This window comes from Schistocerca nitens, chromosome 6 (assembly GCF_023898315.1).
Source record: "Schistocerca nitens isolate TAMUIC-IGC-003100 chromosome 6, iqSchNite1.1, whole genome shotgun sequence".
NCBI classification, from domain to species: domain Eukaryota; kingdom Metazoa; phylum Arthropoda; class Insecta; order Orthoptera; family Acrididae; genus Schistocerca; species Schistocerca nitens.
The window spans coordinates 415,547,356-415,574,719 of NC_064619.1; the positions used below are offsets into that span (position 1 = coordinate 415,547,356).

The window sequence follows — 27,364 nt, forward strand, 5'->3', positions numbered from 1 at the left end:
ACCTGGAAGGCGGCTCGTGGGTCTGCTCCTGTAAACTGAATGGGTAGGCCGAATGTTTGAAGTAAGTAGGACCAGGGGAAGGTGAAAAATCTCTCGGTACAACTTTTTACGTAAAAGTGCATTTAATAGAGAATATTAACCAATGACATATACGTAACTTTGGAACTGAAGAGCCCGTAGGTGCGAAACCGTATTCCCATCGTAAGTAGTACAAAGTCTCAATAGCAAGCCAGCACCATCTGAAGTCGAAGCGATGTTTCCAGGCCGTCTGCTCTTGATCAAAATGGGTAGAATCTGCAGCGGCGCTCGTAGAGCTCAACAGCGCCTTCTAGAGGGCGCTGTTGTCGGTGTCGGTGTCGTAGTGCCAACCTATGAACTTGCACCTACGCCGTGGCATCGTGGCTATCGATACCACACATAGTGTCCAGCAGTGCACATAAAGATGTCCTCTCAAGCATACAGTCATCGATTCTCAGGAAGATACGTAAACTGAACCATCAAAACTCATCACTTAGTTTATGAATATTTCGATCTAATATCGCAGTAAGGTGCCAGATCACTGAGCAGAACGCTTAATAAACCAAGGTCGCCTTAATCGCAGTAGTTCAACGTTTATGGATCTGAAACCTAACTTTGTACTAAGTAAGAAGGGTTTTGGTTACTCCAGAAGTTACCTTTGCACTTGTCGATTTTGTCGATTTTGTTCCGTTAAGAAAGATGTGTTGATTTCTGCCTGAAAGAAAGTCATGTATCCGATGACAAATCTATCCGATAAACACTTGGTAAGTTCACATTTTGCTCATTAAACACGTTGCGGAGCTGTACCGAATGCCTTCTGAAAGTGAAAAACAAAACATCAGTCCAAGCGCCTTTGTCTTCTGCGCTCTGGATCTCATGAGCCAACAGTGAGAACATAGTTTAGCAATACCTTTTTTTTCAGAATCCACGTTGAATTTTTACATGGGAGATTTTTCGCTCTCCAAAAAAGTTATAATACGCGAGTATAAAAGACGCTGCTTAATTCTACAACAGACTTACGTTAGCAGTATAGGCTTATAATTATACGAATCTGACTATCCTTCTTGAAAATGTGAATGAATTTCGTTCCTATTAATAAAGGAACAGATGTTAATGTTGACTAAACTGTTGGCCGTACAAGAAAATAAAAGCGAAATTTTCGTCGGCAAATGTTTCCGCTTACTCGAGATGTGTCCATCCTTTGTATATAAATTTATATGTAGATATTCATCTTGAGGTTGAAGCTAAACGTAGTTCAAGCTATTGCTTAAGATAAATTTGTTTTTGGATGGGATCCTCCTTGAACAAAACACTTCTTTTTTCTTTTTTTTACCCAGATATGTTTCGCTGAAGTTATGGCTTCATCAGTGGATATTTATTTTATTTCTTTCTACCACACGCCGAGGTTTTTGTGTTTTAATTATCCTTTGCGTTGCAGCTGTTTTATTTTCACAGTTTGCCACTTTTCTGTTTTGTCCGTTACTTTAGTTGTGAAAAACTGCATTCTTTTTAAGTCTTCACTGTCGCTGTTTACAGAAGTTCACAGTTCACGAATCAAACGGGACTCGGTTGCGAAATCGGTTTAGTCCGTTAACGCTACTAAACTTCTGTTTGTAAAAAGTGGAAATCTCAGAAATGATAGTCTGCAACAGGTCACGATAAGAATCCGTGTGGAACAGCGGAACCGTAATAAGGGATTTAAATGGCAGACGAGGCCTACGAGAAAGACAGGCCGCGACGCGTACGTCACGAAGGTAGGCCTGCGCTCGCTCGCTCATTCAACGCAGCAGACAGACTACCTTTCTATGTCTGGCAACTCGTAACTAGGCGTTTTGTACGTATAAACGAGAATTGCATCTTCTACTGGAATCCGCTATTATTTAGTCCTACCATGATCGGAAGTCCTTAGGCCTACTAATAATTTGTTACGGCTGTACTTGAGTACAATAAAATTAAAATCATGCCAAAATGATTACTAGTTGCATAAAGCACCACTTCTTGTATGAAATTAGGACTGTTAGGCAGAAGAGACTAAATGCTATAACAAGCTGTTATACCATATATATACAGTACAGATCTTATATTACATTTTGTTGCAGTACTGTTAATCAGTAAGCCGACCTGTGTGGCCGAGCGGTTCTAGGCGCTTCAGTCTGGAACCGCGCGACCGCTAAGGTCGCAGGTTCGAATCCTGCCTCGGGCATGGATGTGTGTAATGTCCTTAGGTTAGTTAGGTTTAAGTAGTTCTACGTTCTAGGGGACTGATGACCTCAGATGTTAAGTCTCATAGTGCTCAGAGCCATTTTTTTGTTAATCAGTAAGACTTCATAACAACAGACTCCAGTAGAAGACACAATTCTCGTTAGTACGAACACACCCAGCTGCGAGTTAACAGGTTTAGAAAAACATTTTGTCTGCAGAGCTGAGTGAGAGAGCAGGTTCAGGCCTACCTTCGTGACGTACGCGCTGGGGCCTGTCTTTTTCGTGTGCCTCGAATGACAGAGAGGTGCACCTAGTCCAGCAGCGCCCTCTTTTGTGTGACCGGACAGATCTGTGTTACGCTACGCTCAGTCGGTGCGCAACCGTCATACGAAGTGTAAACGTGCAATCAAGAGCCACGATGCCCTGCCGACATCATAGGATTTTGGGATACCGGCATGTGAGTGCGTTCTAACAGGGCAGAATGACTGGTCTCCGGAAGGCTGGTCTGTCGCTCCGTGACGCGGCGGCTCGTGCATGCCACGCTGCTCCAACAGTGAGGCGTATGTGGAACCAATGGAGAGAAGAGGGCCGTACAAGGCGAACACATGGTACTGGACAACACATTGCTACCACAGCATGTGAGAACTGCCATTATTTCCGTTTGGCCGGAACGGACAGAGCGGCTTCGTCCACAGTGTTGGCGCGATGTTAGAGCACTGCAACGGATGTAGACATCTCCGCGTCGACGCTAAGACGCCGTCGTCTGCGGGATGGAGTGGTGGCACGCATGCTATTGCGTCGTTTCCCACTGACCAGTGACCAGACGCCACCGACGCCACAGACTGCAATGAGCATGTGAACGCCGACACTGTCGCGCCGAGTGGAAAAATGTAGTGTTTTCGTACGAGTCCAGCTTCAGCTTGTCCTACAGTGAGTAGTCGGGCAAACTATACAGCGGACATTGCCATGTGTCGTGGTTAGGGACGCCATTGCCTATAACTCGCGATCTCGCCTCCTACTTCTTGAGGGCTCTTTGAACAGATACCTCTACATCAGGGAGGTTTTCCATCCCGAAGTACTGCCCTTCCTACAGGCTATTATGCATGCCACACTTCTACATCTACATATATACTCCGCTAGCCACCAAGCGGTGTGTGGCGGAGGGCACAATTGGCTCCAAAGTCATATTTCCCCCACTCTGTTCCACTCGCGGATCGTGCGAAGGAAAATCGTCTGTCTGAACGCCTGAGTACGAGCTCTTATTTCCCGTATCTTTGAATGATGATCATTACGCGATTTGAAAGTTGGTGGTAATAATATATGCTCTATATCCTCGGTGAAGAGTGGATTTCTGTTTAGAGCGCCGTCTATCTGCAAGAGTGTCCCACTTCAAACTTTCTATGAGGTTTGTAACTCTCCCGCGATGGCTAAATGTACCAGTCACGAATATTGTCGCTCTTCTTTGGATCTTCTCAATCTCTTGAATCAGACACAACTGGTAAGAGTCCCATACAGACGAACAATACTCCAAGACTGGACGAACTAACGTATTGTAAGCTATTTCCTGTGTGGGAGGACTGCATCGCTTCAGGATTCTACCAATAAACCGCAATATAGAGTTCGCCTTACCCGTTACTTATGTAATCTGATCATTCCATTTGAGATCATTTCGAATAGTAACACCCACATACTTGACTAATGTTATCGCTTCCAAAGACTGATCATTTATTTCGTACTCACACATTAATGGGGATTTTCGCCTTGTTATACGCAGTAGATCACATTTACTTATATTGAGAGATAACTGCCAGTCATTATTTTCTGCAAATCCTCATTGATTTGTTCACAACTTCCGTGTGATACTACTTTCCTGTAGACTACAGCATCATCGGCAAACAGTCTAATGCCGCTGTCAATACCATCAATCAGATCGTTTATGTAAATCGTAAAAAGCAGAGGACCTATTACGCCGCCCTGGGGCACACCTGAAGTTACTCTTGTTTCTGTTGAAGTTACCCCGTTCAGGACGACATACTGCTCCCTGTCTGTTAGAAAACTTTCTATCCAACCGCATATGTCATTGGATAGACCGTAAGCGCGCACTTTTTGGAGCAAGCGACAGTGCGAAACTGAGTCGAACGCCTTTCGAAAGTCGAGAAATATGGTATCAACCTGGGAGCCGGTATCTAGAGCCTGTTGTGTATCATGCACAAAGAGGGCCACCTGAGTCTCGCATGAGCGCTGTGTCCTAAAACCGTGCTGGTTTCTGCAGATGAGCTTCTCAGAGTCTAGAAAGGTCATTATGTCTGAACACAAAATATGTTCCATGATTCTACAACAAATCAGCGTCAGTGAAATTGGCCGTTAATTATGTGCATCCGATTTTCTACCCTTTTTATAGATTACTATGACGTGGGCCTTCTTCCAGTCCCGTGGAACTTTCCGACGTTCCAATGATCTCTGATAGATGACGGAGAAGAATGGTTCTATATTTGTAGCATAGTCAACACAGGACAACCCTGGCCGCTTGTGGCGAGGAATGTGCGAGCCTTCTTCGAAGGACGACGCCTACCACTGCTTTCTTGGCCTGTCCGTTCACGTGACATTTCGCCAGTCCAACGTGTCTGAGATATGGTCGGTCGGCAACTTGTTCGTTCAGGTCTACCTGCAGCCACAGATGACGCCTTGTGGACGCGCCTACAAACTGCGTAGCAGTTTCCCAGCAGCATATTCAGGCGCTCTTTGATTCCATGCCACGACGTCTAGCAGCTCTTACTGCAGCATGTGGTGACGTTACTCCGTACTGAACTTCCACAGTCACAGTGCTTGTACAGGTCTGTAATGCTAATCATTTCTGTAATGCCATGCTCTTAATCGGTGGAATAAATTCACTATGATCACACTGTAACGCCGGAAATGCATATCCTCCTATTTCCACCTATTGTACTATAAATTTTTTCCTTATTTTGTTACCTGCCGGTATGACATTTCTATGTCTTTATATACTGTAATTGTTTTACAATTTATATATATATATATATATATATATATATATATATATATATATATATATGCATTTATGTCGATGTATAATTGGTTTGTTTTGTAAATATTATTTGTATTTTTACGCTGGGTCTTGCCTAGGGAAAACTATGTTATCGAACGATTACATCGATAGGTCGTGTGGAGAACCAAAGTGTATGGGATCTTTGGTAGTGTTAACTCAGCCGCGTGGAGCGCGGGCAGAGCACAGTCTGGCTGGAGTAGGTCGGTGGAGCAGGTGTATTGAGTGACGCTCCCTCGAGTTGCCGCGCTTTCGGGGTTAGGCAGCATGTAATTGCGCTCGACTTGTTATGATAGTTTCTGGCACGGTGTCGCGGACGGGAAACATTAGCTGGCAAACATGAAGAGCCCGTTTCGCCTGGTGACCGTGCCGAGAAGAAGGCGCGCGAACATCCAGCTTCTGCAACAGTGACGGCCGACAATAAGTGATTGTCGCCACCTCCTCGATCGACGACTTTAAACCTTCAATCAACCAACAAGGAAGACTGAAAGCACGTAATGTTTTAGAACTGTATGGCAGACCTCAGCTTTTCAAACTGTTCCATTTGTATCACTAAAATACAGCAACTTAGCATGAACCTTTGTTGCTCATTGTCCCAATTGCATTACCAAGCAGCGCCCCTTCCTTTTCCGAAATGAACCCGAGTGTCGTTGAAATTCAAACGCCAGCATTGAAGTAATATCATTCCATTTCACTGCTTTAATTTCAAAGTTTAGTTAAAGTATTCATAGCTGGCTACAATAAACAAACAGAACTATATTTAGATTACACAACCACAAATTAAGAGTGCGAGTTTTGTTATCATATTTTAGCTTACCCGTGACTGCAGCTCATCAAGGTAAGTACTAAATTTTATTATTGTTAATTGTTCAAAATCATTTAAATCAAGTTCAAAATTAAATCACTTATTTCTAAATTGCGTAGATGCAAGTTGCTTTTGAGATGATTGTTGTTCATTGTCCCCCTGTTTATTTTATTTTATTTCGTAGTGCTTCAGAAACAAAGTTCACTATTAATTTCAGTCCCTAAATTAACTTTCAATTTTCCGGTTTTATTAATTCTTTTGCTAAATGAAGTCAGAGTGTAGCGAAATTTATTAGTTCTGACAAACATTCAGTTTTCACACAACACGTGTCAAACTTCAGTTGCCACGCTTTTAGTGCTAATTATATATGCATTAACCTTTCTTTTTCAGTTATTATATGGTTCAAATGGCTCTGAGCACTATGGGACTCAACTGCTGAGGTCATTAGTCCCCTAGAACTTAGAACTAGTTAAACCTAACTAACCTAAGGACATCACAAACATCCATGCCCGAGGCAGGATTCGAACCTGCGACCGTAGCGGTCTTGCGGTTCCAGACTGCAGCGCCTTTAACCGCACGGCCACTTCGGCCGGCTCAGTTATTATAGTACGTAGTTGACCATAGGACTGGCGACCGTAATTTTCCCCAAATCTCCAATATCTGATTAACGCTAGTTAATTGTTAACGTAACGATCGCACATTTACTTTCTTTATTAACTTTACCCTTTTTCAAAATTAATTTCGACCAATTTCATTTGCATTTTCCTTTCATTTAGATATAACCCTTCCTCCCTCTTTACCGACAGATTAACTTCGGTGACGATTGCTTTTCCTAAATTTCCATTAGGTACACGCGTTTTAATTTTTCACTGTCATTAAGGTCGATAAGTGAGGGGGAGGTTACAATATGTCTCTGTCTTGGTGTTTCATTTTTTCCAAACAATAATGTAGGTGACGCAGTCGTATTTGTGGCAGCTCTCATCTAACAAGGGAACCTCCCCATCGCACCCCCCTCAGATTTAGTTATAAGTTGGCACAGGGATAGGCCTTGAAAAACTGAACACAGATCAGTCGAGAAAACAGGAAGAAGTTTTGTGGAACTATGAAAGAAATAAGCAAAATATACAAACTGAGTAGTCCATGGGAAAGGTAGGCAACATAAAGGAGATTGTCAGCTTACGAGCGCCGTGGTCCCGTGGTTAGCGTGAGCAGATGCGGAACGAGAGGTCCTTGGTTCTAATCTTCTCTTTAGTGAAAATTTTAATTTTTTATTTTCAGATAATTATCAAAGTTCAGGCACTCACACATAATCAACTTCGCTCTCCAAAACTCCATGACATGTTCAGATCTGCTTGGACATATATTTGAAAACGTAAAAAACATATGTTTTGACAGAGCACAGGGAAAACTGTGCGATTGTGAAACTGTTGCATTCATTTGTTGCAGTTTATGTGACAAACTCTTACGTTTTCATCACTTTTTTGGGAGTGATTATCACATCCACAAGAAAACCTAAATCGGGCAACGTAGAAGAATCTTTTTACCCATTCGCCAATTGTGCAAGTTAGGTGGGTCGACAACATATTCCTGTGATGTGACGCACATGCCGTCACCAGTGTCGTTAAGGATATATCAGACGTGTTTTCCTGTGGAGGAATCGGTTGACCTATGACCTTGCGATCAAATGTTTTCGGTTCCTATTGGAGAGGCACGTCCTTTCGTCTACTAATCGCACGGTTTTGCGGTGCGGTCGCAAAACACAGACACTAAACTTATTACAGTGAACAGAGACGTCAATGAATGAACGGACAGATCGTAACTTTGCGAAAATAAAGAAAGTAAAATTTTCACTTGAGGGAGGACTCGAACCAAGGACCTCTCATTTCGCAGTTGCTCACTCTAACCACGGGATCACTGCGCTCATAAGTTAACATCGTCTTTGATGTTGCATATCTTGCACATGGACTACTCAGTTTGTATATTTTGCTTATTTTTTCATAGTTGCACACAACTTCTTCCTGTTTTCTCGATTGATCTGTGTTCAGTTTTTCAAGACCTGTCCACTGTGTCAATTTATAACTAAATCTGAGGGGGGTGCGATGGGGAGGTTCCCTTGTAAGATAAATAAGTATTCGAATACTCTCCAGATGGAGCTGCTCTCTGGCTGCGACCTGCTGAGAAGAAGCGCCACTGAGGGCCCCGGCGGCCGTGCCGGTAAGCGCCTTCCAGTCGCTTTCTGCAGCAGAGCACTCTGCAGCTCGTTCCGCGATCTCGGAGGACCCTGTCGTGCATTTCCTGCACGTCTGGAGCCGGCCACGAAGCACTGGGAAAGGGCTCAGTGCGTTTCTCTGGGACACGCTCTATTACAATACGACGGACGGACAAAAGTGGACCACAAACAGCAGAGGTCTCCAAAGAATTCAAGTCATGTCGGCGCTTCCCACTCATTTATTCTGCTTCCCTATTTCGTTCCCTTATACCTCCTTAGAGGCGCGTTCTTTGTGCCTCAGATCAATCGTTACACAGTAGAGAGCATCCATAAATTGTTCAAACCACTTACAGGAACGCAGGCAGACGACGTCTTCGACAACTGCCGATATTTTGACAGGTGCGCATTCGCTCATCTTCAAGACGTAAATGTAGCAAAACATCTGTATGTAAGGAAATTTAAAACCTCTGCTTATGAGTTGTATCCAGATCGATAGCACACGGACCATGAACAACTAGTGCCACCAGAAAATCGTAAGTGACGAACGTCGGAACTTAATGTACATTAATTACCATCGGGTGAGCAACTACCATTAACTCTGTTTCTCTGTTGTTCCAAGGTTTTGAATTTCCTCGCACAGCATTCTCTCGCTGCATTTCGATTTCATTTCACTGATACGCTCTGTGCCAGCCCTCTTGTTTTCTGCATTCAGTTCAGGTACATCCTGTACATATAAGGGGTGAAACGTCATTGTGACTGTCACGGATAAGTCTAGCACCCCTCGAAACTATAGATCTGATACTAGTATCTAATAGTTTTACAGTTCGAGCTTTTTCAGCCCCACTTTATCTTTTGGGGTTTCTGGGGCATATTTTTATGCAAATAATGAGTCACGTGTACCCAAAACGTGATCGAAATTCTTCCAGATGACCCTGCGTTACGCTTCTATGTAACTTTCTTCTCATCCCCACCTCTAATTGTCGTAGGTGGTTGTTGTCGCCGTAGAAACTTTCGCACGCGTGCGGACTACATCTCACCAAAGTTTCATCGTAATTTGGACAATGGCACAAAAATGTATAGAGGACGAACAAAGAAATATTAGTTTTTACATACGAGGGCTATCCGAAAGTAAGATTCGATCGGTCGCGAAATGGAAATTACAGTGAAAATCAAAAGTGTCTTATTTGCAGCAGTTAACTACACCATTCAGTTATTTCTTTACATAGTCGCCGCTCCGACAATGGTGGGTTTCTTGAACGGAGTCTATTTCGTCGTAGACTTGGTATGTGTTCCTTTATGGATAATTCCAGGTTCTCCTGTAGCTTGCGCTGTTCCCTAAGCAAGGCCTGGCTTCTACTGATTGCGGAAGGATAGATGATGCTCAGCAGAGGGAGCAAATAAATCGGCTTTGGTCGGATTGTCCCAGTTATTAACCGCATAGCGTGGTTCAACTGGACGCCGATCAAGCTGGTGTGGCAGCTGTTTAGCCACACTGGGGAACAATACTCGGCTGCTGAGAAGACTAGAGCAATGATGTGTGCAAGGTATCTGCCGAAGCTCCCCATGTCGTTGCGCACAATTTTTGAATAATATTGTTATGAGTTTTTATCTTCCCAGCATATTTTCAAGATATTTTCTGTATGAAAGGGTGCAGTCAAGGGCGATGCCAAGGTACTTGTTATGGTAAAGAGTGTTTCGTGGCTACAAAGATGCAGACAAATCAAAATAAAAAGCATTAAAAGTGTATATTATATTATTCACGGCTCAGTCAATACGACGGTGCCCTGTAACGTGTCGTGACATATCCTACCGGAACCTGATACATAAATAAACGAACAAATATGACGACATATTCGTCGCGTTGTTTGAGTCGTCTGCCGCTCGTTCGTTAAGTTACTGCGTAACTTACCTACAACAAATTTTGCATATGTTCGTCCGTGAAAATAGACTCGATAAGCTATCAGTAAACGGAATCTAACATGCGTAAGCCTGTGTGCGTGTTGTGTGAGTGTCAGCTTCACTGTCATTTAAGCCCTCAACAGATCGTTACGTGAAAAACTTAAAACTAACATTTGGATAAGCTATGTGACTACGTTTTTGAACAAGAATTTGCAAGTGATACAGAGTCTGACTTTTGCAACGGAATTTACTGGATTAGAATACATAACATGTTGTGGTGTGCCTGTGTCTCTGTTTTGGCCGTAAGTTTTGCGGAGGCTATGTAAAGAGTGCGTCAGAACTCTCCATTTCATTGGAAACAATATATCCAACTTAACACTATTCTTTGAACTGTGTAAGCACTTAGATATCGATGGGAGCAATCTAAGAACGAAACACGGGAGCTCGATTCCAAGCCTTGTTGTGAGACGAGGTCTGTCTGCGAGAGTGGAAGTAGTAGTGTCGGTCGAGAGCTCGGAGACAAAAGACGTGTCACGCTGCCCCCACGTCGGTGATCGCAGATCTTTCCACATTCAAGGCCTGATTTGATTTATATAGCCAGAAGGGATTTAGATGGCTTAACTACGCTTGAAGATTGAATTCAAGGTAAAATTCGTAAGAATAGCGCAAAAGCAATTGCAGGGTTAGGCTCGTGATCGTTAGTCCGAGTCTGCAATAATCCCATGTTTTGCTTGTGAGTTAAAGAAGCCTCCTTATCCTCTAAATAACAATAATTATTCTCCACACCTAATTAATAAATAAATGCTGTGGTTATTAAATGTTAATGTAACTTCGAAAGTGAAATAATTTGTTAATCTGGCACTCAGGCATTATTGATACCTATGTCACTGTAATTGTCTACTATTGGTTATGGCAGATGATGATTCTGAAGTTTAAATAGACTTAATTTATGAAATCCTTTCTCACAAGTTATTTGGTAGTTGACGGGACTCAAACAAACTCCTTTTTATTAAATTTGTTCTTAGTAACAATAAGCTTTAGCCGCTGCTGCTGCATCCTGCTGCGAACTTCTGTAAACCACTTGGAGAAAGGTAGTCATATAAAGAGGTGAGTGCAAAACTTAGGGCCAAAGCAGAGACATTAACACACCAGAACATGTTATTTACTCTAAACAAGTATATTCCGTTACACAAGTCAGACTCTGTATCACTTGTAAATTCTTGTTCAAAAACGCAGTTAGATAGCTTAGGTATTCATTGTTACAGGTTCATTTGTTCCTGTAGTTTTTCATATTCAAATACGTAGTCATATAGCTTATCTAAATGTTAGTTTTCAGTTTTCCATGTAACGATCTGTTAAAGGCTTAAATGAGTGTGAAAGTGACACTCGTGCAACACACACACAGAATTACGCAGATTATACTCTGTGATGCGTGTTACAAACCGGACGCAATAGGAGGGACCAGGCCCCTTTGGGTTTTTCTTTTATCACTCGTTTATTACATCCGAGAAATACACATTTTAAGACAAAATTTAACTACATGAAATATTGCTCCCAGTAAAGGTTAACGAAAGCAGTGACATAACTTAGTTCTCTTAAGGATTTCTGCTGGCAACAAATTTTAAGGAGGCAATATAAGGTTTATATTAGTTTAGCCCAAACACGTAGCTAGTGATTGAATCGCGACACAGATACTTTACTAATTTCGGCAACAAATAAATAGCGTGAATTTGTACTCACAGTAACCAACTAATCAACAGCCTTGCCAGTGAATAAGTAGTAGGCCATTTGGAACGAATTAGCAACACCCAGCAACTAGGGGAGTTAATAACAACAGTCTTTAAATGTCTTGCTCCCCATTAAATAAACAAACTTACAGTAATTTAATGAATAACAAATCAAACACACTACGCTCCACTCAAACTCTTCAGTGGAAGCCAAGCCAAAATGAAGATTCCATTAACAGACTAGCACTGAATTCACACTAAAGCTCATCTCTGTGTTCCCAGACACACACGGGGAAAACTTATACAAGACAAGATTTTGAAGGGAGCACATCAGTAAAACCGGTAGTGGACCTAACTCGTGCTACTGAAAATTAAGGTACTAGTCCGGGGCACAAGGTGGTATACAATGAGGTTGCCTTAGTGCTATACTGCGCTCCAAAATATTAATTCAAATGGCCAATTCAAAATTAAGTACACATAAACCAGCATTAATTAACGAGGAGTGACACCAGGTCGCTCGAAGGGATGACAACACTTAATTGAAAAGACGAATGCCGGAGGCGGCAGTAGCATCAAACAACTTCTCCGAGTTTTAACAAGGAGTCACTTCCCGCTATACAAGTAAACATTTAAGCAAGCACAATGAAGGAACCCCAAAGAGAAAATTCAAATAAAACCCCCAAAAGATTATAAAGGACAGGGAACCCCAACTATTTAAATTTAAAAGAATTAGCTCTCCCCCAAGGCAGTGTAAACGCTAAGGCCACCCTTAAGAGTCCACCAAAATTGGTTACAAAAAGTCTTATACATTTGCCCCTTTTCTTTAAAAGAAACACAAGGCTGCTTAACTTCTGCTTGACGGCCGGTATGGCTCGTGTAGGATACACCAGGCAGCAACCGAAGCTAGGCGGTCGCAAGGCACAGCGAGCAAAATCAGGAGAGCAGACAGGCAGGCAGCCAACACATATCCTCCATCCTGAACCGGCAGACCGCGTACAACCAACTCCACATATACGTGGTTGCTTCCCACCTCGGCCGGCCGAAGTGGCCGTGCGGTTAAAGGCGCTGCAGTCTGGAACCGCAAGACCGCTACGGTCGCAGGTTCGAATCCTGCCTCGGGCATGGATGTTTGTGATGTCCTTAGGTTAGTTAGGTTTAACTAGTTCTAAGTTCTAGGGGACTAATGACCTCAGCAGTTGAGTCCCATAGTGCTCAGAGCCATTTTTTTCCCACCTCGTACCTCGCGGCGTCTCAGGAGGTAGGCCGAGCAAACGTCTACTGCCCCTCGCCCCGCGAGTGCGGAAAACATCAAGGCAAGGTGTGGTGTGCGTACTGTAAGACCTTCTGTAGACACACCATCAGATTATTTGACTTGTCGCTCTAAGGAAGTAGGCGAGTGTCAGCAATGTGTCTCGTGGTCTTATCGTGGCGTGTTTATCTTCTGCCGTTAGGTCAGACGATAGAAATGCCACTTGCACGCTTATATTAGCAGATTGACGGTGACCAAATTTAAACAGAACTTGATTAATTTTCACACAAATTTATTAAAATAATAAAAAGCGTTCACATTACGTAACTAGATTCTGGATGCTGTTTACAATTGACAATCTGAAGTTCCTTTGGTCTTGGTACGTTAATCTTATTCTCACATATCTCTGATACTTGACAAAGTGTCTATACATTTATCTTCAGGGCTATGTACAGGAATATGATAATCTTCTTAGGTGCAGACTGAAACTTGACTATAGACTGGTACAGACAAATGTAGAACTCGTACAGACTGGTACAGACTGATGCAGACTCACTAATCGGAGGTCTGTACACGCGTTATAATACCTTGCGCGTTCATGTATCACTGCGCGAGTGTGATCCGTGAGGAGAAAAGGTTCTACGTAAGTAGCAATCTCATTGGCTGCGTTACGTATTAATACGCGGATAGGTTCGCAGCTCGTGGTCGTGCGGTAGCATTCTCGCTTCCGACGCCCGGGTTCCCGGGTTCGATTCCCGGCGGGGTCAGGGATTTTCTCTGCCTCGTGATGACTGGGTGTTGTGTGCTGTCCTTAGGTTAGTTAGGTTTAAGTAGTTCTAAGTTCTAGGGGACTGATGACCATAGATGTTAAGTCCCATAGTGCTCAGAGCCGTTTGAACCAATACGCGGATCGGCGGAAGCAGAATTTGGTCCGTCTCTATGGCAGCGCCATCTCGTAGTGCGGAGACGGACGAGCGCTGCGCGTGCGCTGTTGTGCTTAGCGGGGCGCGCTATAGTGGGAAAGTTGTGCACGCGCTGACTACGCGGAACTGTGTACACAACACAAGCAAAGATAAGAAACATCGAAGGATCGATGATGGACATCCAAGAGACTGGCACCCCAGTAACGAACGCCACAGCTCACTCTGTTCACTGACAGTTCAGGTTGCTTATCGATTATATTTTCACAGACGAACATAGGCAAAATTTGTTGTAGCTACGTTATAACATATCGGAGCCGACGGCTAGTACTGCAGTTTCCTCTTTATCCGAAACTGGGGAACAGAATGCGACAGTGTCCTTAGCGGCGGCTTGTTAATAAAGTGAGAGAAGTGGGCGAGGTGACGCTTAAGACGGGCAGGCGCGAGGACAGCGTCTCCGCGGGGTCGATGGGTGCCGGCAGGGGAGCTGGCGGCAGGCGGCGGGCAGCGGGCCGGCCGGGCGGCGGCGACGCTCGTTGCCGGGCAGCGGCGGTGGCAGCGGCGACCGAGGCGAGGCGAGGCGAGGCGAGGCGGCGGGCGCGGCTAGGCGGCGGCGGCGGCAGCGGCAGCGGCAGGGCGTGGCAGCATCGATCAGCCGGCACAGCACAGCACAGCACAGCAGAGCACGGCACGGCGCCGCCACAGCCCGGGAGCGGCGCGCACACACCGCCGCCGTGGGACCCACACTTCCGGGAGCCAATCACTTTGATACCGCCGTTTGGACAAAATACGCGCACACCGAACGAACCATCAGTCATAGCTGGAAGAGGACAAGTACTGGTCGCTTTCGCGCACGAATAACACTCTCCGTCCGAACAGGCCTCGGAACGCCCAGCGGTACCGACCGACCGCCGTGTCATCCTCAGTGGATAGCGTCACTGGATGCGGATGTGGAGGGGCATGCGGTAGGAATAGTGGTTATCGCCGAAACAACCGCTTTTCGGTTATACAGATTTTGCAACGCCAGTTTGAGCAGACTGTTAAAACCGCTGAAAGTAACTGGTTTCTGAAACAACCAAATTCCGTTTTATTTCCTATTATTTCCTGTAATAAACGAACAAATCAAAAAAAATTTTGACTCTCTCAGTTTCAGGATACACAGAACAAAATATTAAACAGACAAATAAAAGAAAAAAATGGTTCAAATGGCTCTGAGCCCTATGCGACTTAACTTCTGAGGTCACCAGTCCCCTAGAACTTAGAACTACTTAAACCTAACTAACACATCCATGACCGAGGCAAGATTCGAACCTGCGACCGTAGAGGTCGCGCGGTTCCAGACTGTAACGCCTAGAACCGCTCGGCCACTCCGGCCGACAAATAAAAGAAAGAAAACGTAGTCGGTTCACCGTTATGTGTTTTTATCGAAAAGTGATAAGTGGCTGAATATTACAAAAAATCACCAGTAGTCACCTATCGATACTAATTTTTTCCGCCTCAGAGCAACAATAATGTAGTAACTGAGGATCATTGCCACCATTTACGCTTTACGAATAGTCGGTGCTAAAGTGTGAAAACTGAGCTTGGAGAACGCTCTTTTCGTGTTAATTTGTCAGTTTTCAAGGGCTACAAGCAGATTAAGGCATGTATGTTGACACGGGCAGCACATCAGCTACATTCTGTTTTTATATTATTAATAAATTCTTAAATTTTGTATTTCAAAAAATGGAAAATCCAGAATGAAATGTAACACTGTTAAGGGAAGCGAAGTTGCTACTCACCATATACAGGAGATGGTGAGCCGCAGTCAGGCGAAACAGAAAGACTCTCACAATTAAAGCTTTCAGCCATTAAGGCCTTCGTCAGCAGTACACACACACACACACACACACACACACACACACGACTGCAATCTCAGGCAACCGTAACCACACTGCGGCTCACCATCTCTCATGACATTGTTAAATTCTGTATTTCTTACTGTTACAGTAATTTCGTTTCCCTTTTTTTATTTCATAGCAATGACGGACAAATTCTTAATCTCTTAAAGCAAATGAAGCATTGTACTGCATTGCTACCTTACTTTGTAAAAATATTTCCTGTCCAGTATTCGTGCCATTCTGTAATACAACGAATGGCCAGTGACGTCAGCGAGAAACTGCTGTATAGACCAGTGAGGGGTAAGCCTTGCACACTGTACTTAACTCATTCCACGGCAGACGGCAACAGGGATTTTATTGTCTCAGAAATGCTACACCAATTCCTATGCCATGTGTTTCTTCCCAGTTTCTGGCAGCAGTGTTATTAAAGTGACACTGATCCCTTTTCCCATCTTCATAATAGTGCAATATTTCAAATCAGTGCAAATTTTATGACTAAGTATTACTCCCTTTTTAAAAAATGTTTATTTAAAAACGAAAAAAATTGGAACTACTACTATCGCTAACTGATGTTTCTGTTTTCTTTTACTCGGTTATTAACAAAACATTTAAAAATAAAAACCTGTTATAACTGAGACCAAACAACTATCGAAAAACACCAGTTATTTAAAACGAACAAACCACTGCCACTTTTACCAGGTCAGTGTTCCAATATCTACCATGTGGTCAGCACACCACCTTCCCTGCCAGTTTCAATTTTCGTGACTCGAGCCACTACTTCTCAATCAAGTTACTCCTCCATTGGCCTCACAACGTCTGAAAGCACCCCAGTTGCCAACAGCGCTCGAGACGCACACGGCCACCCTTCCAAGTGCCAGCCAAGATCGACAAGGCCGATACCTGTACCTTAGCTCCGAATAACCGACATTTTTCGGTTTTTGGTCACGATTATCAGTTTTTTGTCATTTTTTACTGCTAACCGGATAAAAAAACATGATATATCAATTTGCCATAGCAGCAGTGCTAAATTTTTTTTGTTTTTCAATAAAACTATTTTTTTAAAAAGCGAGTAGTGTTTATTCGTAAAATTTCCATTGGTTTGAAATATTGGATTATTATTCAGGGAGTCTGGAAATTCCCACTGTAAACTTGCAGGACTTGTAGAAGGGAATGAGTACATAATATTTCGAACTGCAACCCTTATCCGGAAACGTACCGCTCCCGGCTTAAGCCATTCGAAAACATGTTAGTAACGCTACTTATTTTACGAGTAATTGATTAAGTGTGACCCCGTACATCACTTCTTTTACAAATCCACTCTTTGGTAGCCAAACAAACTGCTCGTGTACTTGTTAACTGGTTCTCATCAACGTGATGCAGTCCAACCTCTTGCAGTTCAGGTGTGCGGCATCTCCTTGGAGAAGCACACTCACAGTGAAGCTATTATTTCTCGAAACCGTTGCATAATTGTGACGAAAAGAGTATGCGATGGCGACGGACGTTGTGGCACGCTCTTGATAAAGACGACGAGCAGCTCTACACCATTCGGAAGAATCATGTTGGTGGGTTCCGCAAACGTGTACTCAACTATGTTGCTCTAATACTCACGGACACGTGAATGAGACTCGACCCAAGCCAGAGAGGTTGGAGAGACGTTAAATGACATCAGGCGATCCGACGTAACCACCCCCTCCCACCACCATGGCTATCCTGTTGCATACCTAGCTAGAAAACATGATTTCAAACGGCTGTAGCACGGACAGGGTACGTTTCCATACGTATGTTCCTATTCAAAATATTAAGCATTCACTTAGCTATATAAGTGCTAGAATTTTGTAACGGGAATTTCCAAACACCCTGTAAAAATTGCGAAAACAGATCATCTCTATTTTAATAACCACACCAACAATTAAAAGCTAGTAACAAACATACGACATAAGAGTCGGTACAGTATTGCAGACACAATAACGTTTGTGCTGTGCAAGACGCCCTCATCTGGGACATACGGTATTTTCTCCCTTCCATTCTTCGACGTAGGCTGTATTGCAGAATGGCACCATCCTTATCTTGGAAGTATTTTACGAAGTGTGGTGGCAATTAAGTACAGTGATTTAAAAGAAAAAAGAAAAAAAACAGAGGAGCCACAACAAACTTCAGACATCATACGAGCAGAAAACATTCAGAATGTTCAAAAATGGCTCTGAGCACTATGGGACTTAACATCTGTGGTCATCAGTCCCCTAGAACTTAGAACTACTTAAACCTAACTAACCTAAGGACATCACACACATACATGCCCGTGGCAGGATTCGAACCTGCGACCGTAGCGGTCACGCGGTTCCAGACTGAAGCGCCTAGAACCCCACGGCCACACAAGCCGGCTCAGAATGTTCCTTCGAAGACAAGGTAAATTTGACTGACATACCTATAATTTTATCGACGTTCCAAAATTCAAGATAATAACTGAAGCATTAATTTTGTGGTTGCTTCAAGGGAAAAAACTGACGTCGCTCAAAAGTGGTGATGCAGGGAAGTCAATGGCAGAAAGGGTTAGTATCGACTTTGGACTGGCATTTGGGAGGACTGTGAGTCCAATCTCCATCGAGACATGGATTTTCACCAGATATCCTAGATCGATTAAGGCGAACATCGAAATGATTAATTTGAAAACGACACAACTGACTTCCTTCTGCATTCTACCATGTGACCCACAGCTAACGACATCGATAGCAACGGGACGTTAAAATTTGATTTACCTTTATAACATGGTAACAGCACAGCAGTATCTCTTACGCACAGTATTAGGTTGGTGCATTAAAGATCGAAGCATTTTTCCATAAGTTTCATAGAAACAACAGATACACGTAACAGAGGCTTTATTCATCAATATATTCTCCTTGACTATTTACAACAGTCCGTCAATGCTAAGGTAACTTTTCGATTCCGCGACTGTAGAAATCACATGGCTTTGAGGCGAAGAACTCGTCGAGCCGTGTTTGGAGCTCATTTTCATCCGGAAAGGAAGTTCCTTATAGGTTGTTCGATAGAGAACTAAAAAGGTGAAAATCTGAGGGAGGTAGATCAGGTGAATAAAATGGGTGTGGAATGACTTCCCAACCAAACTCCTATATAGCGTTTCTTGTCAATCAAGCAGAACATGGGCGGGTCCTTGTTCTGGGACTGCGTCTGCAAGATATCTTAGTTGCTGACAATAAATGTCAGCAGTGACGGTTACAACTCGGGAAAGCAATTTGTGGTACATAGCAACGTCGCTGTTTCACCAGATGCATAACATTATCCTTCGTGGGTGCGCGCAGGTCTGTTAACCGGGCGTTTGGGCACAACTATTCCTTTCTTCTCCTTATGTTAGCATGAGGATACCATTTATCGTTACCAGTAACGGTACATGATAGAAATTGTCGGTGTTGTTCACGAACCAGTTGATGACGAGCAAGCAGAGATGCAAATACGGGCACCCCCTGATTTTTGTGATTTTGGTTCAGAGTATGTGGTACCCCTAACAGTCGAATTTGAAGCTTCGCCATTGCATGCAAATGTCGCGCTATGGTGGAATGATCACAGTTCATCACACTTTCCAGTTCTCGAGTACAACGGCGTGGGTCATTGTCGATTAATGCGTTTAAATAATCTTCATCAAAGCCCGAAAGTCTTCCTGAACGTGGTGAGTCACTAGTGTCAAAACGATCCTCCTTAAAAAGAAGAAACCATTTTCTTGCAATTCTCTGTGCAGTGACGTTACCCCCACACACGGCGCAAATGTCTGTCTGCCTCCGCTGCTGTCTCCTCTCTAATGAACTCGGACAGAGTAATACACTCCTGGAAATGGAAAAAAGAACACATTGACACCGGTGTGTCAGACCCACCATACTTGCTCCGGACACTGCGAGAAGGCTGTACAAGCAATGATCACACGCACGGCACAGCGGACACACCAGGAACCGCGGTGTTGGCCGTCGAATGGCGCTAGCTGCGCAGCATTTGTGCACCGCCGCCGTCAGTGTCAGCCAGTTTGCCGTGGCATACGGAGCTCCATCGCAGTCTTTAACACTGGTAGCATGCCGCGACAGCGTGGACGTGAACCGTATGTGCAGTTGACGGACTTTGAGCGAGGGCGTATAGTGGGCATGCGGGAGGCCGGGTGGACGTACCGCCCAATTGCTCAACACGTGGGGCGTGAGGTCTCCACAGTACATCGATGTTGTCGCCAGTGGTCGGTGGAAGGTGCACGTGCCCGTCGACCTGGGACCGGACCGCAGCGACGCACGGATGCACGCCAAGACCGTAGGATCCTACGCAGTGCCGTAGGGGACCGCACCGCCACTTCCCAGCAAATTAGGGACACTGTTGCTCCTGGGGTATCGGCGAGGACCATTCGCAACCGTCTCCATGAAGCTAGGCTACGGTCCCGCACACCGTTAGGCCGTCTTCCGCTCACGCCCCAACACCGTGCAGCCCGCCTCCAGTGGTGTCGCGACAGGCGTGAATGAAGGGACGAATGGAGACGTGTCGTCTTCAGCGATGAGAGTCGCTTCTGCCTTGGTGCCAATGATGGTCGTATGCGTGTTTGGCGCCGTGCAGGTGAGCGCCACAATCAGGACTGCATACGACCGAGGCACACAGGGCCAACACCCGGCATCATGGTGTGGGGAGCGATCTCCTACACTGGCCGTACACCACTGGTGATCGTCGAGGGGACACTGAATAGTGCACGGTACATCCAAACCGTCATCGAACCCATCGTTCTACGATTCCTAGACCGGCAAGGGAACTTGCTGTTCCAACAGGACAATGCACGTTCGCATGTATCCCGTGCCACCCAACGTGCTGTAGAAGGTGTAAGTCAACTACCCTGGCCAGCAAGATCTCCGGATCTGTCCCCCATTGAGCATGTTTGGGACTGGATGAAGCGTCGTCTCACGCGGTCTGCACGTCCAGCACGAACGCTGGTCCAACTGAGGCGCCAGGTGGAAATGGCATGGCAAGCCGTTCCACAGGACTACGTCCAGCATCTCTACGATCGTCTCCATGGGAGAATAGCAGCCTGCATTGCTGCGAAAGGTGGATATACACTGTACTAGTGCCGACATTGTGCATGCTCTGTTGCCTGTGTCTATGTGCCTGTGGTTCTGTCAGTGTGATCATGTGATGTATCTGACCCCAGGAATGTGTCAATAAAGTTTCCCCTTCCTGGGACAATGAATTCACGGTGTTCTTATTTCAATTTCCAGGAGTGTATGTCAGAAATGTTCCGATATATCCACTTGGCACTCCACCTTTTACCGTTCACAGTGACTACCTCCAAATGACGAAATAACAATATGTAACTCAAGTAGCAAAAGTAATTTACAAATAAGAAATGACAATCGATAAATAAACATAGAGCAACTGGAGTACCCTCCGCAGTGAGACCTATGTGCATCGCCGTTGTTCTCGTTATCAAGGACCTACCGCTGCCCACATTAGGGGACTGTGTCTGCTGCCACACAGTCACAGAGGGAAAAACAAAAAGATAAACCACCAGCCAGGACACACTTTGCATGGATCCGCTGTTGATAAACAGGACAACGGTGACGTATCTTGAGGGTATGACCATTGGCTTGGAGAGAAATACCCCTACTGGATTTTGGAATGCAAGAACATTGAGAGAGGCGGGAAGCTTAAGGCAGGTCGATAACGAGATGGAAAACTATAGACTGGATATACTGGAACTGCGTAAAATAAGGTGGCCAGAATCTGGAAAGTTCAAACACAAATGTTGCTCTATGTAAGACTGAGAGGTGAAGATGCAATGAATAGGTACAGTTTAGGGTCCTTACTATCTAAAAACTGCGAAACGAATATACTGGAGTGTAAAGCAATGTAATAAAGAATATTAACTGCACACTTTAGAACGAAAGTGCGAAATATCACTGTAATTCAATGCTGTGCGCCTACTTATAAGGCTGAAGGAGAATTATAAGGTGACTTTTATACAGAGCTAAATCGAGTCCTTGGACAAACTAACTATAGAGACATAAAAATTTTAATGGGAACGCAAAAGCTGGTTCAGGTAATGAGGAGTGTGAACACATCATGGGTGTAGCAGCATTGGAAATAGAAATGCAAATGGTAAAATACTGCTGACAGATATGTGCGCTGGGCTGAGCATTCGAGGCACACTGTTTGCACAGCACAACTCCATAAGATAACGTGGGTCTCGCCAGATCAAGTTACCGAATATCGGTTAGATCACATAGTCGTAGGCCGTATGTTTCGACCCTCTCCACTACTCTGCTAATGTCAGAAATATGAGAGGAGTAGACGTTGGAAATGACCACTACCTAGTTCTGGCTGAGTTGAGTTCAAACTGAAGATAGTGCAATGAAGCTCAACCACAGGCAAGGTTTAAAGACCAACATATAAAAGAAAGATTTCACCTTGAACTACAAAACAGATTCCACGTACCCTCTGACGAAAAATTAATTCCGAAAGGAACTGAAACAGACTGGCAAAAGCTTAAAGATAGCTATCTAGATGTTGCAGAGAGCATGTTACGATTTAAGACACATCAACTGTTAGTTGACGGTTGGAGACAGAACATCGTTGTTACAGATAGTCTGCGAAAACCAGTTCATAGATGTAGGCCACTGATGAATCATGTATACGATCGGATTTACTCCCTCAGCGTCAATGAAGGCCTGAAGATGGTGCACTGTAGCTCCGAAACTGGCAGCCGTATAAGAAATAACATCGTAATAACGGCTGTAGGTGCTCCATTTTATTGCACTTCTGGTCACGGCCGGTAGCGATTGGGGGAACTCTGACAGCACAGCGGAACGTCACGGACATCTTGCGTCCCCATGTATTACCTCTTATATGAAGGTACTGTGGTGCAATTGTTTAACAGGACAGTGCTCGCCCACAAGTGCAACGTTTCTCTATGGACAATCTGCGTAATACTGACGTACTCCCGTGGCCAGCGAGACCCCAGTTGAAACGTGTGTGGGACCAGATCGGACGTCAATCACGTCCGATTGCCAGTGTCCTAGATAACAAGGATCAGTTACAAGAGTAGGAGTCAGCTTGCCTCAGCAGAGGATACAGTGGCTTTACGACACCCTTCCCAATCGAATCAGTGGATGCGTCCACCCCAGAGGATGTCCAACGTCATACAGTCACGTTGTCTATTAATTTGGATCAGTTTTGTAATCACTCAAATGAAATTAGGTAGCCTCTCAACCATTTCCGAATGCTTTAATTTTTTATCACGCAGTGTATGAAAGCCATTGCCGTTCAGGGAAGCAAGCATGAAGAGATGTAGGTAGACCAAAATAATGTTCATGTAATCCACAGCTGTCGCGGTGACTTTTATTATCACTACAGGCCCAGTGCAAGCACGCTTGGATGTTCCTCGTAGCATAATACTGCCCACCACCGGCTCGCGTTCATGACACGATTCCTATTCGCCTGGATATCAACGTATCTGGAAACGTCAGCTGATCAGGTTTAACAAGAAACTTTATTCATCCGAACAGGTGACAGGTCCCCCTATATTCACGGTCCAATCATGATGATCCCGTGCCCACTGCAGTCGTAACTGACGATGTCGTTGGGTCAATTTGGGAACATGTTGGGGTCTTATAGCCAACGGCCTTACCACAGTGGTAACACCGGTTCCCGTCAGACCACCTAAGTTAAGCGCTGTCGGGTTGGGCTAGCACTTGGATGGATGACCATCCGGTCTGCCGAGCGCTGTAGGCAAGCGGGCTGCACTCAGCCCTTGTGAGGCAAAACGAGGAGCTACTTGATTAAGAAGTAGCGGCTCCGGTCTCGTAAACTGACATACGGACGGGAGAGCGGTGTGCTGACCACATGCACCTCCATATTTGCATCCAGTGACGCCTTTGGGCTGAGGATGACACGGCTGCCGATCGGTACCGTTGGGCCTTCCAAGGCCTGTTCGGCCGCAGAGAGAGAAAGAGAGAGAGAGGGGGGCGGGGGGGGGGGCTTATGCGCGGAGTCCCATTTTCAACAACGTGCGCGGAATAATTGAGCCCTTACTCTATCGTCAGATCTGTGACTGATCGCCTACTATCCTACTTCACAGAGCGGACAATTCACTGACCTCCAGTTGAGCAGCCAAGGCACGGGCGTGCAAAATCTGATCACCTACTAGTGGTTTCATCGTCTTTCAATTAGTTTCCGTAGACGCTGACGATATCAGCACGCGGAGATCCGACCAGCTTCGCTTCGATCAAAGGCGCCGGGCCGTAAGCCTGGGCCCTTTATCAAATACACTTATTTCCGTGGATGTCCTGATTTCCGGCCCTTATCGTCCTTTAATGATTCCTCATTCGTCCTTGCCCCGCTTGTACATATTCCTTACTGCGCCACGTGTCCGCACCGCCACCATGCGGCGTTCAGTCTCCTGTTCAGCAATGGTAGGAATAAAGAAATACCTCGCTATGACAGGCCACTAAATCAACAATAGCAGAACGTTGCCATGAGCTTGAGCACTCTATGAATTATGGCAAAACCAGGCTCCTGGTTCAAACCCACAGATCCTGGGGCAGTCAGCAATGAATCTATTGAAATCAGTATGCACAGAACTTGACCAGCCGGGAAGCAGGATACGAGTGCAGCACGGCGTGGAACCCAGCTTTGGATCTACTACAGATACAGAGGGCAAAGTTCTCTTCTCCGGCAATGTACATCAGACGACTGGGGACGTAATTAAAAGTATCAGATCTTATATGGAGCAACAGGCGGCAGCTACCTCTTCGGGAGGGAGCCACAGCAGTCACGGACAACTTAGGGAACAACATCAACCACCTGAAACCTCGGGGACCGCACAACCAGGGAGCAGACGTAATATGGAACACAAGACGGCGGTTACCGACACGAGAGAATGCTGCAGCGTGGGCGGACATAATATGCAACTCCAACAGCAGCCTGATGCCGCAGGAAGCGCACCTCACAGGCGCACACCAAATTCAGAACGCCAGGATGCTGAAACGGCCACGCGAAGAAGCCGCGCTGTACCCGAACAGCATAAGGAATGTCTACAGCGTCACGATAGTGCCGAGAACGCGCGTGGTGGGCGCGGACCTAATACGGAACGCGTTGGGCAGGTCGTCATCGTGAAAGACAGTCGCATCGGAGGCAGACGGAAAAGAGAATGCCTTGATACGTATACCACCTCAAGGAACCTCCACAGCGGGCGCGGACGGCATAGTGAACACCAGGCACCACCAGGGAAAAAATATGGGACACGGTCAACAAAGCGAACCGTCACAGGGAACACCTGATGAAGACGCCGAGTTACGACTTGGAAATACCGTGTAGGGAGGAGGGGGACCAACAGTACACCTGATTCTACGAGACGAGAATGGTAAGATTGTTTTCGCTTGTCAGTGTAAATGCTGAATTCCGTGCACTTTCTTTGGATTCCTTCTCATCACGCGTTTGATTGCTTAGTTTATGTTAATGAGCGTTAGTGAAATCAGCTCTACGGAAGTACATTTATTGGCATCGACAGGCGTTGGATGTCTTGACTTCGAAATCTTCCCCGGCGGAATAAGCTGTGATACTGTTTTCGGGGATGGAGCTGGATCTTCAGTTGAAGCTGCCGGCCGGAGTGGCCGAGCGGTTCTAGGCGCTTTAGTCTGGAACCGCGCGACCGGTACGGTCGCAGGTTCCAATCCTGCCTCGGGCATTGGTGTGAGTGATGTTGTTAAGTTAGTTAGGTTTAAGTAGTTCTAAGCTCTAGGGGACTGATGACCTCAGATGTTGAACCATTTTTTTCAGTTGAAGCTGCCACAATAGTTCGGCGGTCCACCTGGTCGTCATCTTCAGGTGCGGGTTGACGAAATATTGTGTGAACCTGAAAACTTGTCTATAAACCCGAGAACGGTGTCACAGTCTGCTTGCTGTTTATACTGGGTCACTGTAATTAAAGTGCAGCTACTCACTGAGGTCCAATATGGGTTGTAATGATCGTATGGAAGCGAAAGTTGGTAGATGTGCTCTGCGTTAATGCAGAACTGATTTACGCTGGGATTTTATTAGTTCCAATTTTGGCCATCGGGTGAAATTCTGGCACTCTACAGGATCTCATCGACGTCTGCGGTCCTCATATTGAAGTAAATGTGTAAGTGACAGTTAATAATAAAATAAAAAATCGGCCTTTCTCAGTAGTTTCACCTTTTACACGCACCTCACGTTCCTAATCGATTAATAAGGAAGGATTTACGTACGTCTTTCTTGCATTCACAGAGCCAGATTTGCACCTCGTGGCCAAAACGGGAACTATTTTTTTCAGCTTAGATCGGTGCCGCATTAACGCATTAGAATATCTAGCAACTTTCGCTGCCGAACGGTAATTACAGCCCACACTTCTGAGTAGCTGCACTTCAGTTGTGACAACCAGGCAGTTCTTGGTATTTCCGCGGACGAGACATTTTCAGGGTTTCGTTCTAGAGGAAGAAGCTGGCGCAGCCTGCGGACAGACGTCCAGAACGTCTGCAGCGCACTCCCCGCCCCTGCAGCGCGTCTCGGATCGCGAGGAATGGCAGCCACGACCACGGGCACGACCGCTACCACGACCGCGAGCCCTCGGGCGGAGGCGGCCGCAACTCCGGCGCACAAACTGGGCTCGCTTGGAACGCGCCGCCAAACCGCAACCAAGTTGGCGCGCCGTTGCGGCAAGTGTAGGCATTGCCGCCACTGCCCGTGCCCCGCTACCCTGTGGTTGCAGCGCAGGCACGACTACTTCGCTCGTGAGTGCCGATCTATCGACGGTTCTGTGCCTCTCTCCGCCCACCGATATTTCCAAGAGCAAAGTGTCTCAAAATAATATGAAACTGAATATCCATTTTATATAAGCAGACAGACATATCAGGCGAATTCGAAAAGTAAGGACCGGCCGGTCGTGAAAAAGACAGAAAAATTTCATATAGATATTCGCGGCTGGGGTTTGGTGCCGTGTGAAACTCATTGGAACACATATCGTAGCATTTGATTGTTAAAAATATTTGTTCCTAAAAAATTATTTCGGTGAAGTTTGCAATTTTTCCTGCCCGTTGCGCTTCACACCGACTCTTCCCCAGCCACTGCTGGACTTTTCAACAGTTAGCGTCAATATAACATGTGCTTTTGCAGGCTGTGAATAGCCAATACGTAATATATGGCTTTCTGGGATTATTGTGTTCGAAGATTATCGTCTAACTGCAGTCATAGCGTTGAATACTTACGCTAAATGTATACTGATACTGCCGGCCGGGGTGGCCGAGCGGTTCTAGACGCTACAGTCTGGAATCACGCGACGGCTACGGTCGCAGGTTCGTATCCCGCCTCGGGCATGGATGTGTGTGATGTCCTTAGGTTAGTTAG

At 45.3% G+C, this 27,364-nt stretch overlaps 1 protein-coding gene and 1 pseudogene across 1 annotated transcript in view; one reads left to right on the forward strand and one right to left on the reverse strand.

Annotated features, from left to right (window-relative positions):
• LOC126262968 (acetylcholine receptor subunit beta-like 1) overlaps window positions 1–27,364 on the reverse strand; it is an 845,533-nt gene that overhangs the window by 621,453 nt on the left and 196,716 nt on the right. The window lies entirely within an intron of this gene.
• On the forward strand, window positions 23,617–23,734 carry LOC126191802 (5S ribosomal RNA; annotated as a pseudogene).